The 17,924-nt window shown below is 41.7% G+C and overlaps 1 non-coding gene across 1 annotated transcript; it reads right to left on the reverse strand.

Annotated features, from left to right (window-relative positions):
* Positions 1 to 7,252: 7,252 nt before the first annotated feature.
* Positions 7,253 to 7,328, reverse strand: trnaa-cgc (transfer RNA alanine (anticodon CGC)). The gene has a single exon. It is a non-coding gene; the product is annotated as a tRNA-Ala (tRNA).
* Positions 7,329 to 17,924: the final 10,596 nt, after the last annotated feature.

Genomic DNA, 17,924 nt, shown 5'->3' on the forward strand with positions numbered 1-17,924 from the left:
AATGAAGAAGTGCACGTTTAAGTTGATATAATATGTAGATTGTACAAAACACATAGGCCTGCCTATCATATTTTTCTCCTTAACGTAATTTCTGAGATTCCAAACGCAGCTGTAATTCTAGTTTTAGGCTACTTCGATGATTTTATACGAGAATAAACGCACTTAAATGTAACCTTAACTAAGAGTAATCTTAAATGAGAAGGTAATGTCTATATTTTAGCGTTTATATTTTTTTCTTAATGATATTAAGCTAACATATAGCCTACTTAAACGGCCACACACATGTAAGTGATTTTATAATGAACACATAATACTATTTAGATTCAAATAAGCATGTAAAAACAGATTTTTTCGATGTTTTAGTCTGAATGCTCATGTTGCATGCCTATTAAAATCTTCATTTGTATCTTGCTCTGATGTATGGTGAACATTAGGGATGACAATCAAAATGGGGAGCCTCACGTTCAATGTGAGCTCGTGCAGGTATGACAGATCTCAGAACCATCTACGTATTAGGAAAAATCCTTACTTTGTACTCCACAGCTATGCACTTGCTTAACTATTAGGACCAAAAAGAGACAACGCCTGATGCAAACAATAGCGTGTGTGTGTGTGCTTATGTATGTATGTGTGTGCGCGCGTGCATGCATGCGTGTGCCAAAGCCAATATTTGCAATGTTGCAAGATTTTGCACCCATATAAAAGCATATTTGAGACCACATATTTGATAGACCAATCGGGAATGTATCGATACAGAATCATAGCACCGAGGCCTGCCTTGCATGTCACCTGTACCAAAACCATAATGACCAAGTGTGTCAAACTGAGATGCTGATTTAGCTGTGTGAGAGGGAGACTGAAAGGATTTGCGATGTGTCTACTCTATCGGGAAAGGGAGATTGTAAAACTGAATGGGTAGAAAATAGAGTGCGAGAGGAGTTCGAGGGCCAGTGAGCTAATAAAGAGGCTTGTGTGATTGGGGCTGGTGAGAGACATAGCCTATCTGAGCCAGTCTATCGCTCTAGCAAGCCGAACAATGCCAATCTTAGTTTACAGTTTATGTTTAACTAACGAGCATCAATACCGTAGAGATCTGACTCGGTAGGATAACTCACGTTTATGAATATACAGCCCAATTAGTACGAGTCCCCGCAAAAAAATGTGACAGGCTCACGAGCCTTTGTGTTAGGTGAATTACGATAACTGTCCACGTGCTAACCTCAATAGGCCTACATCGATGAGTGGCATAGCAAATTCACCACAGCCTGTATGACAGCCAGTGGATATGACAAAGAAAAGCTGAAGTAGCTTAATATGCTCACTCCATTACTTGGGTCGCATGAAAATACTTGACCATCACAGAGCTGCAGGAAACAAAACAATATATTTAAACACTAATGTATGGACCCTTAATCTTGTGTAACATGGTTGTGGTTTGGAATAATATGTTGCTATTCTACATTTACTGACGTTAAGTGATTGTATTCATTTCTATTTCAGAATATGCATGGGTAGGCCTACTGTAGGTGTGTGTGTGTGTGTGTTACTTTATCTTAACCTCATGCACCGCGTGTGCCATCCCAGGATAACAAAGCACAAAAGAGAGCACAGAGGAAATGAGAGCGGGGTGGAAGCGTTTACAGATAAAAGCTGCTGTCTGGAATAGCTCTGTAACTTTATAAAGGGATAATGAACATTTAGTCCGGAGGATTTGGGGATTTGGGCTATTATATTAACATATGAGGCACGCAAGTCCAGGTTTCCTATATTTAGGTAAATAGAAGAGAAGAGGGCATAGCACATTCCGCAACACTTAAACAGTTTTTCAAGAAAACGTTCATCTTATAACATTGTTTTCACCTCATCACTGAATGACACTAACATGCTGGAATAAACACGTTTGATTAACAGATTACATAATTAGTCAAATGAAAAAAGTCACCTCTGGATAAATGTGCCTTTGAAAATGCGGAGAGGCAAAGTTAAATGCTGTTACATATGTTCCTTCTAAAACAAACGGACTATTCTTCAAAGGTTTAGTCAGTAAGCAGCAACGTGCTTTTGTCCGGCCCTGCTGCGCCTGGGGTAGATGGGGCATTACATGCTACCAGGTGCAATGGGAGCGCCCTCTTATGTTCACTCTGACCACGGGGATCAAGGAGCACATGAACCTGCCTCACCAGAGTCATGTGCCTCTCAGAAAGATAATCATCCCCGGTGCCCACCTGTGCGCCACCGCGCCAGCCCATGCTATCAGACTGCGATTGTGTCTTAAGCTATTTACATATGGTCAACATGCAAATCACCAGATACAGTCCACCGCCAAAAGGAGATGTGCAAAGGACAAGACCCATACAGGCTACTCTAGAGGTGTTAGTTTAAATAAACAATACAGCTCATTCATCAGTGTTTACTGGTATCTTAAGCCATCTCTGCAGTGTATTTGCATACGAGTATTCAGTGGTGGGAAAAAATAGTTTTGAGAAAAAATTAATTAATCAGTGAATAAACATATAGATCTTCAACCCATCATATCAAAATAGGCTATAGTCTTGCTTTACAGCGGTTTTATAGTGTATATCTATTTATTTAGGCTAATATTTAACTAGTCAATTAAACGTGATTACATTTTATTTGCTAGTTAGTGATGTAATAAAATATGAATATTAATTCATATAATTATCATTTTATTTTAGGTTATATCGTAATAAGACCTAATTCGGGACCTTATACAGATGTTATAATTGTGTATTTTTTTAGATTAGAGTGAAGGGTTCCCCTATCCCCTATGTATGGGAGTGTCTTACTACACACAAGTGAAGATGAATATATTACAATTGAGTCATTATTTAAACATGTGTTCCTTATGAATGCACTACAGCGACCGAATCTTTACGGAAGCGTTTTACGTAGGCCTAGAGGTTATTTTGCATTGAACTGCTAACCCTGGAGTAAGATCTGCCGTAGCCTGATGTTTGCTAAACTGTGATGCATGATGAATATTTCATCCGTTAGTTCACAATCCCCTCTTCTCTCCAAATACTATTCTCTTTGTCACACGCTGCATATACATTTAAGGCACACAAAATGCATCTTTTGCATGATATTTTGCATGCCGTTTTGTATCAAAAGGCGTCCTGTTCTAAATAATCTTATAGCAAACCCACTTCATATATTTAGGGTATCGTAACTGTGTTTGGGCCAAAAAAAATAGAGAACAGTGTTTTTCTTTGATCTATGCAAGGCATGGAAAGGAAAAAAGTATCAAATGTGAACAACATCCGGCGACCAACCTTGACCTATTGTTGTTCATTTTCTGTCCACCCATGTGTCATACTGTCTTTGTAATAGCATTTCATTTCTACATGTGTGCATATAGGCCTATGCCATTTTACTGTTTCTAAGTAGCGCAATATTTATTTGACAATTTGCGCTACTTAGATAGGGTGGACAAGTACCAGACTAATATATGTTTATAACATGTTAATTACAAAACTCTAAATGGTATTACTTAATCAGAACTTTAATTTGTTTGAAAATTTGCGAAACCTGTTTGTTTGTGTATTATGTGCATACTCCACTCACATTTCCATTGCTGATTAATCCATTGCTATTCAAATCGTACATTTGTTTGCAAAGAAAAACACTTCATGGATGGATTGAAATGAAGGATTGTAATATTCACCACATATTCACAAACGAGACGATTTCGATCTCAAAAACATCCATTCTATGCATTTGTACTTGTTTCGGTCTGTTACATAAATGTAGTGTGTAAACGAAAATCAAAGGCAATTAAAAATATATATTTTTGTCTCTAGTATTAAGTTTTGTTTGAGTAAATGAAAACAATAAACCAGAAACGTCAGAAAGTGGGGACAACACTGACATCGGTTGTGTGGATGCTAACTGAACTGGGAGCAGGACGACCTGTTTATTGTGATAACCATGATTTAGAGTTAGTGACGTTGGAGGGTAAATATGACTACCGTCCATCTGGTCACTCTGTCTCGTTCACATTAAAAATAATATTCACTAATCTGGCTCTATTCTTAGATACTACTGTACTGCGCTGTTGGAGTTTGGAACACAAGCATTTCGCTACACCCGCAGTAACATCTGCTAAATATGTGTATGTGACCAATAAAATTTGATTTGATTACTTGTGTCCTCCTGCTACCAACCCACTATACCTCTTCAGAATAATTACATTATTATTTTAATTCGAATGTTGTATTCGTTGTTGTTGAGTGGATGTAGGATGCTACATGTTTTATTGCTAATGTCGATTTTAGAAATGTGCATTTCAGAAAACGAAGGTCAGCAACGGGGTTTGCTTATGTAAATACTGTAGGCCTATGCAACATGCAACGTGTGTGTGTGTGCGCGCACACGCGCGTGTCTGAGCCCCCTTACCCGGTAGGTTTGCTACCACCGTATAACCCTGTTTCTTTTTGTAATCAACTAATAATGTCCATTAAAATATGAAACATCAGCTTGATTTCCTTCGTTTATTATTAAAGTTGGTTCTATTCTGCATTTTGTTTTGTCTGTTCACGCACACAATCCTCTGTTTCAACGTTAAAATAATGTGTTGAGAAACTATAAGTCATGCAAGGGGACAATATTCGTCTCTGTGCAGTAAAGTAGTACAGATGTCTCCTCATCACCCGTGGAAAAACAAGACACAAATGTATTTCAACCTGCCTGGAGCAAGCCTCGGTCCATCCAAGCAGCCTCATCATCCCTTATCACTGTCTGTCTGCGCTTCAACCATTTCATCTCTCTTCAGGTAAGAACATTATTTTCAATAACGACATTTTAAACCAATTAGTTTCCATAGACACTGTGATGAATACACTGGTGAGGTAAACAATTCAACCAAGAGACCGGAGCACAGTTCAAAATTACGGACTTTTCAATCAAATGAACGCTCTAACAACAATTTGATTGTCTTAGTTGCATTGTAGTGTCGATATACAAAGTTGGCCAATGCTACAAAACCAAGTCAATAATTGTATAAATGCGCGGAGTACAACCATGATTACAGTGACGGTATAATTCACCTTTTATGCACGACTCCATAGTTCCGGTTACGCGTAGGCTAAAACAGGCCTAGCGCATACATTTCAGGTCTACGGGGACATATAGAATAATGGACAAATCCTGAGAGCTGCTGTCAAGTGCTCATGGAGACAGACAGAGCCATGACGCATTGGCTTTGCGCGCTCTAGAGAGGAGAAGGGAGAGAACCGGGCGTCTCCAAAGACCAGGGCAGAGGGCTCCCAAATCAGAGCCATATGACCACTATACTGCACTGTGAATGAGAGTGAATATAACTACTGCAGAATAGAATAACGCATGTCCACCCTTAAATTATCAACCTAAAAGGAAACATTACATCGACGCAGAATATTGTGCCTGGTTTGGCTTTGCGCTAACACATTCTAGGCCTAAATGGAGAGTCATTTTCTCCGAGATGCTACCGGGGAAAGCCCCCAAATCGCACACGATGAGAGATGACAGGTGGAAGCGGACACAGAAGGGCAACCGAGATCTAGGATATCGCCAAGGGTCACCATCTAAATCCTGTGCCTCTGGATGCTTCTCTTTCAGCTGACATATATGGCTGACTTATGTGCCAAGCTATGGTCATGAAATCATTTCATCCACGCATGAACGCTTTCTTGAATTTGCCGTCAGGAAATCCTGCCTTTTCTACAACCCAAATACCAACAAAATAACCACAAATACCTAAGCTGAAATGACAAAAATACAAATGTCTGACTGATTTGTTGATAAACATTCGATATGGAAATGAAGGCTTATTTACTGATTATATTGAATAAAGTTGAGAATAAATGTTTTTATCCTCTTCAGATGTCATAATATCAAGGTAGAAAAATGAATCACATTACGCAATACTATTATAACTCCTATTCTAACTCGCGTAGCCTATTGATTATTAAGCATCAACATCTGTCTTTGAATGAGAACAAACTAACAATTTCAATAGGCTATCATAATTCGCCAGCTATCGTTAAGAATTTAAAATCCCCAAGTGTGTAACCTACTACATTCCAGGTAATAGTAATTATGCATGGCAACAACGCCCTAATTAAGGAAACATGCAATGACGATTGAGTCAGGTGCATCAAAGGGCACACGTTGAGAATAACCTTTGATTTCCTTATTAAGTTAGAGCTCATCAAATTAATGTTAATCTCATTTAAATCAGAAGGACTACGGTGAAGGTAATGATGATGGTCTTAATGCAAATGACGACATTGATGATGATGACGATGATGATGATGATAATGATGATGATGATACTAATAATTATGCTGATTATGTCAGTGATTTGTAAATTGGTGAAATATTTTAATATCATCCCGTTTTTTTTGTTTGTTTCCCCTGCCTGAAATATCATAGCTTCTTATTTAAATGGCTTCTTGTTCACTTATCTAAACATAAAACGAAATATTCAACGAGGCCGCATGCATCTTCAATTGTTAATTGAAAATAAAAAAGCTTATTTTCATTGTAAAAAAAAAAGTGCGGTCAGTGAAAGAATAGCGTTTAAGGGAAGTGAAATGATCATTCAATTTGAGCCTACTGTTCTATTGACATTGGCATGCACTACACATTAACACGCACGCACGCACGCACACACACACACACACACGCAGCGGACTGTCCTTGATCTGTATGAACCAACGGTGAAACAACTGAAACACAAACTCCTCTCTTTTGCCCCTCTAAAACTTCCTGAAGTGCAGCCTGTCAGCCATAGCCTGAGCAGTGGAGCCATGTGAACTGGGAGTAATTGCAGGTGACCACAGTGACTATCTCTGAATTATGGGATGCTTAACCCCCGCCAGCCCTCCTACCCCCTCGACCTCAGCTCCATGGAAGGTGATCCCACCTATGTTTGGGGGGGGGACCGAACGCTGAGCGTCCCTTGTCAGCATGCCGCCTGTGGCCCTAGAGAGGCGGGGCCTAGCTTGCCTTTGGGGCCCCGGGGCCAATAAACGCAAGTGATTAGTGAGGCCATTCCCTGGCTAGGTGTGAGCTTGTTAACGCAATTAAAGGCAGAGGTGTTTACCTTGGCACTACATTAACACTATAGGAGGGGTGGGTTCAGACCCTACCAGGGACAACACACATGCCCACCTAACAAGTACATTTGAGTCATTTAGCAGAGACTCTTATACAGAGCAACTTACATTAGTGAGTGGATACATTTTCATACTGGTCCCCCGTGGGAATCGAACCCACAACCCTGGCGATGCGAGCGCCATGCTCTACCAGCTGAGTCACATAGGACCCTCTAGGTAATACAACATTTCTACAGTTTATTCCGTCAGGATTTGAAAGGTGCTCAAGGCATCGGCCTGAATCTGGTGTCTGTATGTGACCTGTCTGATTTATGAGTTTCATTTTAATGTGATTAAATCCACATTATTTTGATGCATGTCTACACAGTAAAATAGGACACATTAACAACCAAAAACAATGTGTGGCATGTAAAAGGTCCTCTCCTCCCTGTGGTCAACTGACAGGCAACTTTGTGACATTCCCCTCATTGCTTAGAATATGAAACATGTGCATTTGTTTAACTCCAATGACTCCAATGATCACAGGATGATTACTGGCCTGTCTTGAACTTGACTTAAAAACTTGAACTTGAAATCATTAGATTTCTACTATTTAAATGGTTTAATTCTGTGTCCTGAAATGTAATAATACTATTAGGTTCGGCTCTTGGTATAATAGTGAGAATGTGCACACTATGTTCTCTACTAAAACTACACAGAACACAGCAGTCTGAACCATGCTGGGATCAACTGGAACATACAGATAGATGAACTCCATCTGTTCTCTTTCAACATCCACATGTAATATCAAGCATGCAAATAAAAGTGTGATAATCTGTGTTGTGTTGTTTTTTTGTTGTATTTTGTGTGTTTTATGATATGTGCAAATACATTTCCAGGAAAAAAGGAGCAACGGAGATAGAGGGGAATTGCTTTTAACATATTCTGTTTAGAATTGTAAATGTGTTGTATAGGCCCTGCTGTCCAATTACATATATCTTTCATGTATGAAATCATGCATGTATTTTTTTTACCGCGAGGCCAAAGAGGGCCGGCACAAAGGGAGCGACCCTGACTGCAGAGCAGAGCAGTGTGGAGCAGCAGCCCACATGCAGAACAGAGCAGGGCCTGGTGTGGTGGGAGCTAGGAGCCCTGGGCTAGGAGCACAGCTCCATCAGCAGCCCACAGGCCAGGGAGGAGGGGTGGTGGAGGGGTGCGAGGGGGGGAGTGATACCCCCCTGACTGGAGCCTTCTCCGCCTCTGACTCCTGCTGCATTATCTTTGTCCTATTGTGAACCAGCTGACCCTTCAGGCCCCGCAACGCAACGGGCTGCTCACAAAATACATTTCAGATCACGTCCTTAATTAGCTCCACAAAGATGGATATTGTCTCTCCTAATGCTTAGAAGTGTTTTATTTTCCCCACACTCACACAAATAAAAAAACACGTAACCCTTAAAGACTCATAAGAAAGCTCAAAATTATATCTGTTAGGTTACTTATCTTTCCCTCTCGTTTTCTCTTTCTTTCTTTCACAAATGATGGCTCGCTGCAGTGTACTTATAATTTGCGTTGACCTAAATTTAGCAAAATGACTTTGAACTTTTCAAACAAAGGCCCTCAGCTCTGCAGAGCCTGGCTGAAGTGATCCTTTCCTGCATCCTGCACGCCGCTTTGTCTGCCATGTTTTCTTTTTATTTACTTCATTCTATAAACACCATTTACTTTCAATCAGGATTATTTAGAGCAGAAAATAACCTAACTCACAGTAGCTGAAGAGCTAGTATCTCTTTGCTGTTTTGCCTATTGTGTTGAAGAAACCCTTCCAGTTTTGCAATACAGGTATACAGTGTATGTGCTTCAGTATTTGCAGTGTGCTTCAGTAGCTCTGATTCCATGACATATTAACAAAGTGTGAATGCAAAAATACCAAATGTCCTCCTAAATCATGCAGATTTCCTAATCACATAGTGATTTAACATAATCCATGTAAAGTGGGATTTAGTGTTTACCACCGACTAGATATGGTTGCACGATGCCATGGGAACTCCTATTACGTGTAACTAACATGCTATTACAAAATAGCACTGTGAAATATATGAGTACAAAATACTATTGATGACAGGTAAGGTGATAATTAGGTTGTGAATCAAGAAGAGTAAAAGTTAAATGACACCTCCATTAGTCTGACCGTGTTCATAATGTATCAGATCCCAGTAAAGCATCACTGTATCTCCTTCATCCGTGCAGCTAGGTAGCTGTGCCAGTAGCAGATTGAAACCCAGCCCAGATCTATCTCTCCCAGAGTCACTCTGTATGGAAATACGGACCTCTGAACCTATGCGCCTCACAGCGCAAACATGCATGTCCACATTCCCTGCACACATACATACTGAAAAGCTTACACACACATGCATGTGAACACCCACCAACCATTGGCTTTACTAATGATCAGAGATGACATTTCATCTGCTGGAAAATGCTTTTTTGCCCATAATGAACTGAAAAGCACCAGTGTCTTGGGACTGTCAATCCCCTTTACTTAAAACACCAGAAAAAAGCCTCCTGCTACAACATGAATGTGTGTATTTGTGTGCCTTCAAAAGAATATGCGCACATGTGTGTATATGTTCAAACAAACTTTTATGTTTGCCTATACAGTACCAGTCAAAAGTTTGGACACATTTAAGGGTTTTTCATTCAAGTGTTTTTCTTTATGTTTACTATTTTCTACAGTGTAGAATAATAGTGAAGACATCAACAATATGAAATAACACATATGGAATCATATAGTAACGAAAAAAGTGGTTAAACAAATCACAATATATTTTATATTTGAGATTCTTCAAAGTAGCCACCCTTTGCCTTGACGACAGCTTTGCACACTCCTGGCATTTTCTCAACCAGCTTAACCTGGAATGCTTTCCAACAGTCTTGAAGGAGTTCCCACATATGCTGAGTACTTGTTGGGTGCTTTTCCTTCACTCTGCGGTCCACCTCATCCCAAACCATCCCAATTGAGTTGAGGTCGGGTGATTGTGGAGGCCAGGTCATCTGATGCAGCACTCCATCACCCTCATTCTTGGTCAAATAGCCCTTGCACAGCCTGGAGGTGTGTTGGGTCATTGTCCTGTTGAAGAACAAATGATAGTCCCAGATGGGATGGCGTATCGCTGCAGAATACTGTGGTAGCCATGCTTGTTAAGTGTGCCTTGAATTCTAAATAAATCACTGTCAGTGTCACCAGCAAAGCACCCCCACACCATCACACCTCTTCCTCCATGCTTCACGGTGGCAACTACACAGGCGGAGATTCTCTGTTCATCTACTCTGCGTCTCACAAAGACAAGGCGATTGGAACCAAAAAAAATTGGACTCTTCAGACCGAAGGACAGATTTCCACCACTCCAATGTGAATTGCTCGTGTTTCTTGGCCCAAGCAAATCCTTTCTTATTATTGGTGTCATTTAGTAGTGGTTTCTTTGCAGCAATTCGACCACGAAGGCCTGATTCACGCAGTCTCCTCTGAACAGTTGATGTTGATATGTGTCTTACTAAAACTCTGTGAAGCATTTATTTGGGCTGCAATTTCTGAGACTAGTAATTCTAATGAACTTATCCTCTGCAGCAGAGGTAACTCTGGGTCTTCCTTTCCTGTGGCGGTCCCCATGAGAGCCAGTTTCATCATAGCACTTGATGGTTTTTGCGACTGCACTTGAAGAAACTTTAAAAGTTCTTGAAATTTCCCGGATTGAATGACCTTCATGTCTTAAAGTAATGATGGACTGTCATTTGTCTTTGCTTATTTGAGCTGTCTTTTACCAAATAGGACTATCTTCTGTATACCACCCCTACCTTGTCACAACACAACTGATTGGCTCATATGCATTAAGTTCACAAATGAACTTTTAACAAGGCACACCTGTTAATTGAAATGTATTCCAGGTGACTGCCTCATGAAGCTGGTTGAGAGAATGCGAAGAGTGTGCAAAGCTGTTATCAAGACAGAGGGTGGCTACTTTGAAGAATCTCAAGTGTAAATTATATTTTGATTTGTAAACACGTTTTTGTTTACTACGTGATTCCATATGTGTTATTTTATAGTTTTCATGTCTTCTCTATTATTCTACAATGTAGAAAACAGTCAAAATAAAGAAAAACCCTTGAATGAGTAGGTGTGTCCAAACTTTTGACTGGTACTGTAGGTACGAGAGCGTGTGTGTGCTTGATGAGCTTTCCCCGCCCTCCCCTGTCACCCTGGCAGAGCGGCCACACATTTCCCCACCACATGTGCAGCAGCTCTGCTCTCTGTGGTCAGTGGATGCAGGGGGTCAGTAAAGAGCTCAGGGTGAGCATCTATCAATCAAACAACGTTCACATATTCAGAGCCTCTAATCCGAGGGGAACAAACAGGAGAGCAGAGCATGAAAGCAGACCGTTTATCAGCAGCCTTTCCTACATGCTGCCTCCTAGTGGGAGCAGACTATGTGAGGGGACACGGGCTCGGGGGCTGCTGGGAGGCGGCTGGGGGACTGGCCAGCTTCAAAGTCCAGAAGGAGTTAAAGGGCTTAGGAGCAGGGGGGACTTCACAGCCTTACCTGATGGGGTGTTTGGTTGGAGTCGTCGCCGCACGGAAGCCTCTCTGACTGCGTCCCGCTTTTCAAGTGTCTGTTTGAAGCCGTCAGGCAGAAAGGTCACGCCCTCTCGGTCACAGCAGGTTGGTTGGTGGTGTGCTGGTGGACGGATGGCCACAGGCTATTACTAACGTTCAGACTTTGTATTCTTTCTTAATATATTCAAAAATAATAAAGCTATAATGTAAAGCTATAGGATCTGGTGCCTGGGCACCTTGATACGTTTGGTGATGTACTCCTAAAAAATCCAAGTATTTCCAGGGTTTTCCAAAGCTATTGGGTTGGGAATACAAGATTCCCGTGTCACAAGATATACAGACTGCCTATCAGGATGACAGTGATACAGACTGCCGATCAGGGTGACAGTGTTCCAGACTGCCTATCAGGATGACAGCGATCCAGACTGCCTATCAGGATGACAGCGATCCAGACTGCCTATCAGGATGACAGTGCCACCTGGAAAAAGAAGAAGACAAAAAAGCACCATGAGAAAAATGAACGTATGAACCAAAACAGTTGAGGCCAAAGATATAATACAGTAATGTGTTGTAGTGTATGTACAGTGCATTCGGAAAGTATTCAGACCCTTGACTTTTTCCACATTTTGTTACGTTTCAAAAAAACTTGTTTTTGTTTTGTCATTATGGGGTATTGTATGAGGGGAAAAAAATCTATTTGATCCATTTTAGAATAAGGCTGTAACGTAACAAAATGTGGAAAAAGTCAAGGGGTCTGAATACTTTCTAAATGCACTGTACGTGTAGCACTTTGTGTGTTCCCTCCCTCTGACTCATAGCAAAAAATAATTATCTTTCATAAAGGGAAAAACAGGACAATATGGCTTCTATCAAGCCTTAGAAATCTTTAATAAGCTGTTTTAGAGCAAACTAAATTAATATATAATTATTTGTATTACCGCAGGACACAATTGTATGATTTCCAAATTGTATTAAGTAATAAACGCATTGCTCGGTGTCATTTCTCCTCTCGTACCACTGTAGGCTTCTAAAATCAGAAATGAAAAAGATTTCTGGAGAAACGTAATTTCCCTGTAACCAGAACAAGACATATTCCTGTAATAACGCTCATAATTTCGTGTTCTGCAGAGGATCTCTCATACACAACAACAAAGTCACTTCGACAACACATATTTATTCAACTGTCAATTCCTTGGAAAGAAATATGGACATTTTGAATTGAAAGATATTTGAATTCCACATGGGCCTGGTGTGTGCGAGGCTGAGTAAATGCGCTTGTCACAGGCTAGGGTTGTGACAGCTCCAGAGTGACAGAGCTTTAGTTAGGGAATAAAGGACGAGGGGAGGCAGACAGTCTGTGATATCTGAATGGTCCCTTTGGAACCCCCTCTATTTGGCAACATTTTTACGATTATTTTTACCTCTGTGGTTAGACCTGAGTTGAAGCCCATGTTTAAATTGTTCCCAAGAGCTCTTATTATGTTGCTGATGAGGAGCTCCGGGGAGCAGCGTTTAAAACTGCAACAAAAACAACCAGGCCTCAGCTCATTGGCCACGGCTATGAGAGGGCGGGGTAACTCCTAAGATGCTCCTCCCATGAGAGAGAGAGAAAGAAAGAAGGAGAAAGAGAGAGAAAGTAAGAGAGAAGGAGCAGAGAGAGAAAGAGCAGAAAGGGGGTGGATGGAGAGGCGCGGGGAGGCGCGGGGGCTGTGTACTTTCAGGATCATCTAACATCTGGTGCACTCATAGCTCACAATACTGAGTTAATGAAGTTGGGCCCAGCTTTACAATGTATGGTGCTATAGCATTTCATTACATTCATACCAGAAAGAGCCTTTGAGTCTTTTCTTAGGCATAACCCATTTTTCTTTTACACCCTAAACAACTATGAAATGAGCATTACTTTAATAGCTAAACCCTCCCTATCTATTTGTCGTACAGGTCTGAAGTACTCTCAGAGAATATGCTCTTATTACCTTATCATTTATTTAATCAATTGGACCATTCGTTTTCAAAGTTGTATTATTTTCATATTCATAAGACCAATAACAGCAACACTCAGACATAAATAATAGTTGTCTTTGCTTAAGTTGAGTGGTTAAAATGTGAAAGGGAAAGGGTTTTCTATGTAGGATACATGTATAGAGAAAGGGTAAGTGCAGAGGCATGTGTGAGCATGACTCATTGCAAACACACAGACAGTAGACATGTGTATTTGTCTTGCAGGCTCCCTCTCCCTCTCTCTCCATCTCCCTCCCTCTCCCTTTCTCTCTCTCTCTCTCTCTCTCTCTCTCTCTCTCTCTCTCTCCTCCTCTCCCTCCATCTCCCTTTCCCTCTCCCTCTCCCTCTCTCTCATCTCCCTTTTCCTCTCTCTCCATTTCCCTTTTCCTCTCTCTCTTGCTTTCCCCCCGCTCTCCCTCTCCCTCTCCCTCTCCCTCTCCCCTCCCTCTCTCTCCATCTCCCTCTCCCTCTCCCTCTCCCTCTCTCTCTCTCTCTCTCTCTCTCTCTCTCTCTCTCTCTCTCTCTCTCCTCTCCCTCCATCTCCTTTTCCCTCTCCCTCTCCCTCTCTCTCATCTCCCTTTTCCTCTCTCTCCATTTCCCTTTTCCTCTCTCTCTTGCTTTCCCCCCCGCTCTCCCTCTCCCTCTCCCTCTCTCTCTCTCCCTCCCTCTCTCTCTCTGGCCATGGCTCCACGGTGAGGCAGGCAGGGCGACCTGTGGGAGTGTATGAGGGATCAATACGTCCCACCCTAGAGCACAGCAGGGCCGTGGGCCATCTCTGACCTGGTTATTGATCAGGCCTGGCTCAGCTGCCAATAGCAATGTGCTGGATGTGACACCAGGCTAAGACAAGACGCAGGCTGGGGAAGGGGGAATGTGTATCGCCGGTGGCAGCCCCACAGCACTCTGCAGATAAAAGTCAATTCCACTTAACCAAATCACTGATAACTAAATAGTTAGTGGACAGAGGAATGTGGAGGGTCTCAGATGGTGGCAGCTGAGCTGGGCTGACTGGCTGGGCTGACTGGCTGGGCTGACTGGGGGGGATTCCCCAGCCCCTGACCTGACCTGCTCAGTGGAGACACGGGCCGTGGGAGGGAGCACAACTATGACGTATACAGCCCCTGGGTGGCCCAGTGACTGGGAACACCAGCCAGGTAATTATAGCTAACACTATACTCTGCCCAAAACACACAGGATCACATATTTACAGATAGTGGGTGATATTGGTGTGACTAACTTGTTGAGCACTTCATTAGAAACAAAGTGGATACCCGAGTGTTGAAGAAAACGATCAACTAAAAAATTTGACTTCAGTCAGCAACTTATTCTCAAAAGAGTGAAGTAAAATAAAGATGAAGAGCTCACATTTTGTTGGAGGAGTCATGACTGTCTGGAGATGATTTGATATTTACATCTTTATAAAAAGTATATTCATCTGTATATCAAATAAATCAGCAGATTTTGCCATGTTGAGGTTAAAAACACTGTCTGAATGTGTCTGAATGTGTCTGTATGTGTCTGTATATGTCTGTATGTGTCTGAATGCGTCTGAATGCATCTTTATACGTCTGTATGTGTCTGAATGTGTCTGAATGTGTCTGTATGTGTCTGAATGTTTCTGTATGTGTCTGAATGTTTCTGTATGTGTCTGAATGTGTCTGTATGTGTCTGTGTGTCTGAATGTGTCTGAATGTGTCTGTATGTGTCTGAATGTTTCTGTATGTGTCTGAATGTTTCTGTATGTGTCTGAATGTGTCTGAATGTGTCTGTCTGAATGTGTCTGAATGTGTCTGTCTGAATGTGTCTGAATGTTTCTGAATGTGTCTGTATGTGTCTGAATGTGTCTGTATGTGTCTGTATGTGTCTGAATGTGTCTGAATGTGTCTGTATGCGTCTGAATGTGTCTGTATGTGTCTGAATGCGTCTGTATGTGTCTGTATGTGTCTGAATGTTTCTGAATGTGTCTGAATGTGTCTGAATGTGTCTGTATGTGTCTGAATGTGTCTGAATGTGTCTGAATGTGTCTGTATGTGTCTGTATGTGTCTGAATATGCCCATGAACTTGACTAGTCCCTCTCGATCCATCTTGCTCCCAGTCATTACCAGTCCATATGAGAGTAGTTTACATGTCACTTTACACGTCCCCTGTCTGCTCAATGCAATTTTCTGGAATTCGTTTTATTGCCTTGCTCTGCATTCAGCACCTATCTATAGCTCCATATCTCTCCCTGTAATTGCTGAGTGACAGAAAGGCAATAGTGACTACTTCATTATGGGACAGGCCCACTGACCGGACCTTGAACCCCCTGCCCCCGAGCTCCTAGGCCACTTCGGCCAGACTGACCTTATCTGCCCAGGGTCACCAGAGGTCAATCAGCTGGAATTTATCAGACAGAAATTGACTGGTCGTACCGGAGTGGTGGTACAGAGGGGTCAGCTGACCCTGGCAGCCTGCTTACAGCAGGTATTGATCGCTGTTCGTCTACTTCAGTTAAGGCGGGACTAATCCACCAATACTCCGAGGTAAAGGCTTCAGTGGGAAGTTAAGTACGGGAAGTAATGGAGTCAAGGTGGAGAGGTTGGACACTAGAGTCACCATGAAAGGCTTAGGAGATGGAGAGCTGAGGAAGGCCACTTTTTCTGCTGATGGGGAGTGTGAGAGAATGCAGAGAAGGGTTTTGAACAGAGAAAAGCGATGGACTTTCAGACAGATAATATTAATCCTCAAGGTGGAGGACTTAAATCAGTGTAACAATCATGTCAATTAAATATGTATAGATTCATGATATCAATGAATAGACCATTTACTACTATGGAGAACCTCATGACTTGAACATCCAGATACCTATGCTTCTTCAGTCCATCAGTGGGACTCCATCCCCTCTTGTTTAACTCTACCAAACAGATACAGACAGCGACCTCACTGGGGAGCACAGATGCTCCTGTGTGTAAAAACTAGACAAGATGTATTCACGTTTCCACTTCTGTTTGCGTTGAAGTCCCTCACTCCCCAGCCAGTCAAGTTAAAGGGACATGGCACTGATCAATATTTGAACAAATCAGTATTAGTTACTCACTGGGTCCCATAGGGTTAATTCATTTACAAAATCAAGTTGCTGTCACTCTGTGGTTACCCATGACAAATGGTGGGGAACATGCATGTGTGTGTGTGCGCACGCGCATGTGTTTGTGTGTGTGTTGTAGTTAGTGTAGCGGGCTGTGTTTGTGTGTGTGTGTTGTAGTTAGTGTAGCGGGCTATGTGTGTGTGTGTGTGTTGTAGTTAGTGTAGCAGGTTGCGTTTATGTGTGTGTGTATTGTAGTTAGTGTAGCGAGCTGTGTGTGTGTGTATGTGTGTGTGTGTGTGTGTGTTGTAGTTAGTGTAGCGGGCTATGTGTGTGTGTGTGTGTTGTAGTTAGTGTAGCGGGCTATGTGTGTGTGTGTGTGTGTTGTAGTTAGTGTAGCAGGTTGCGTTTATGTGTGTGTGTATTGTAGTTAGTGTAGCGAGCTGTGTTTGTGCACTACCCTGTACTGTATGTACATGCTAAAGCCTCAGTGACACTCGTCAGATCTCGATGACTGGTGCTTGGCATCTCTCGCATTAAATGACAATAAAGGCAGCCGAGCCGCAGCGCTGGAGAGACGTACAGCCATATGAAACTATGCTTTATTACGCTCTGTTCCTTTTAATAAAAAAAAACGACGGCATAAAGATAACCCGGTTTAAAAACTCCCTGATAAACAGCGACGATTGCGTCTTTAAATAATAAATGATCCCCAGCTTCATACAGACGAGAATATAACAGAAAATAATTGAAGACAACAATGTCCTATAAAAGCCTCAATGTAGCAGTGCTGATTCAGAATCCCTCCGAACTTCAGACGCTCCGTCAGAAAGTATGGATAATCCCCTAAAATCTTTTTCGAAAGGCATGCGTCTGTTTACAATTTCCTTCTAATTAAGGCTACAGGATAGGGTCTACCTTTCTTAAAGTTGTTGTGCGTTTGTTAGACTTCCACAGAAAACTGTACAACGGGCAAATTAGGGGGAGAATACAAAACGAAACAAACAATACAACTCTAATAGACAAGGAATAAATATTTCATCATCTGTCTACGGATGACACACTTTCACATGAGAACAAAGGATTTCTAAATAACAAATTAACCAATCTTATTGAATAACCTTTGTGACCTGCATTAATCAACAAAGCTTG

The sequence above is a fragment of the Oncorhynchus nerka genome, linkage group LG27, assembly GCF_034236695.1.
Source record: "Oncorhynchus nerka isolate Pitt River linkage group LG27, Oner_Uvic_2.0, whole genome shotgun sequence".
NCBI classification, from domain to species: Eukaryota; Metazoa; Chordata; class Actinopteri; order Salmoniformes; family Salmonidae; genus Oncorhynchus; species Oncorhynchus nerka.